This window comes from Cebus imitator, unplaced genomic scaffold (genome assembly GCF_001604975.1).
Source record: "Cebus imitator isolate Cc_AM_T3 unplaced genomic scaffold, Cebus_imitator-1.0 Scaffold101, whole genome shotgun sequence".
NCBI lineage: Eukaryota > Metazoa > Chordata > Mammalia > Primates > Cebidae > Cebus > Cebus imitator.
This window is the reverse complement of record NW_016107416.1, coordinates 2,898,051-2,900,545: the sequence shown is the minus strand read 5'-3', so window position 1 is coordinate 2,900,545 and position 2,495 is coordinate 2,898,051.

The window sequence follows — 2,495 nt, the reverse complement described above, 5'->3', positions numbered from 1 at the left end:
TACAAGTAACTGTCTCCTTTTGGAGTCTTCACCATCTTGTCAAAATCTTTAAAATATGACCCCAAATTGAACACAGTATTCCATATTCGAAGCAAAAATGATACCAGACAACAATCTCAATACAGTGTTTTTAGAACTTGACAACATTATTCTAAAGTTCATGTATAAAAATAAAAACACAAGAGTAGCCAGGACATTTCTGAAAAAGGATAATCAGGAAGAAAACTTGTGGGTCTAATTAATAAAAACACATAAAGTAGCCTGTAATCCCAGCACTTTGGGAGCCTGAGGCAAGCAGATCATCTGAGGTCTGGAGTTCCAGACCAGACTGCCCAACATGGTGAAACCCCGTCTCTACTGAAAATACAAAAATTAGCTGGGCGTGGTGGCGTGCACCTCTAGTCCCAGTTACTCAGGAGGCTGAGGCAGGAGAATTGCCTGAACCCGGGAGGCGGAGGTTGCAGTGAGCCGAGATTGTGCCACTGCATTCCAGCCTGGCGCCTGGCAACAGAGTGAGACTTTGCCTAAAAAAAAAAAAAAAAAAAATTAGCTGAGTGTGGTAGTGAGAGCCTATAATCCCAGCTACTTGGGAGGCTGAGGCAGGAGAATCACTTGAATCTGGGAGTGAGAGGTTGCAGTGAACCAAGATTGCACACTGCACCCCACTCTGGGCAACAGAGGGAGACTGTCTCAAAAAAAAAAAAAAAAACACGCATAAAGTAGAATAAATGAAAGTATCATCAGAGTAAAATAAAAACTAAAAATTTAATCCTAGTAAATATAAGAATTAAATATGTGATCAATGTAACATTTCAAATCAAAGGAAAATAAAGAGTACTAGAACAATTAGATAACAGGAAAAAAAAAGTTAGATCATGATATAAAAATAAAATACTAGGCCAGGCACAGTGGCTCACACCTGTAATCCCATAAATTTTGGAGGTCAAGGCGGGCAGATCACCTGAGCTCAGGAGTTTCAGACCAGCCTGGGCAACAAAGGAGATCCTGTCGCTACAAAAAAATAGGAAAATTAGCTGGGCGGGTGGCACATGCCCGTAGTTGCAGCTACTTAGGAGACTGAGAGGAGAGGATGGCTTGAGCCTGGGAGGCAGAGGTTGTAGTGAGCTGAGACTGTGCCACTACTCCAGCCTGGGCAACAGAGCCAGACCCTGTCTCAAAAAATAATAATAATAAATAAGTAAATAAATTCTGGCTGAGAGAGGTGGGGCACACCTGTAATCCCAACACGTTAGGAGGCCGAGGCAAGAGAATCACTTGAGCCCAGGAGTCCAAAACCAGCCTGGACAACAGAGTAAGACCCCTGTCTATACAAAAAATATAAAAAATAGCCAGGCATGGTGACACACGCCTGTAATCCCAGCTACCTGGGAGGCTGAGATGGCAGGATCTCTTGAGCCCAGGAGGTTGAGGCTGCAGTGAGCCGTGATCCGCACCACTGTACTCCAGCCTGGGCGACAGAATGACTCTGTCTCAAAATAATAATAAATAATTGCAATATAAATTCAAGATTTCAAGTTTTAAAAACCCTAAAAGAGGCTGAGCACAGTGGCTCACACTTGTAATCCAAGCACTTTGGGAGGCTGAGGCGGGTGGATCACTTGAGGTCAGGAATTCAAGACCAGCCTGGCCAACATGGTAAAACTCCATCTCAACCAAAAAATACAAAAATTAGCTGGGCATGGTGTGTGCATCTGTAGTCCCAATACTCAGGAGGCTGAGGTGGGAGAATCGATTGAACCTGAGAGGCAGAGGCTGCAGTAAGCCGAGATCATGCCACTACACTCCAGCATGGGTGACAGAGTGAAAACCTATCCCAAAAAAATAAATACAAATACAAAATTAGCCAGGCATGATGGCACATGCCTGTAATCCCAGCTACTTGGGTGGTTGAGGCATGAGCATTTCTTGAATCCAGGAGGTGGAGGCTGCAATGAACTGAAATTTCACCACTTCATTCCAGCCTGGGCAACAGAGCAAGATTCTGTCTCAAAAAAAACTAAAAGAAAATTAAAGTAAATATGTAACATTGAAATGGAGAGGATCTATCTGAATTATATTTGAAAAAAAAAGGAAAATAAAAATGTTAAATTTTCATATAATTTAAAATAGCACAAATAGTTTTAAAAAAAGACAATCAGGAAAATGTCTGATGTTTATGATGAAGGGTTAATGTTTTTAATATATAAATAATACATAAAAAGCTCTTGGAAATCAGCAAGACAAATACCCAATAGAGAAAAGGACATAAACAGGCAAATTGACAAAATAAGAAATACAAATGGTTGATAAATGTGAATAAAAAAGATTTGATATCCCAATAATCAAAGAAATGCAAGTAAAATAAAAAGATAACATTTCTCACCTATCAGATTGACAAAGATTACAAAGAATGACAATACCAACTACACATACTCATGAATTTAATTTGATATACACTTTCTAAAAGGTAATTTGTAAATGTATAGTGTGTGTAT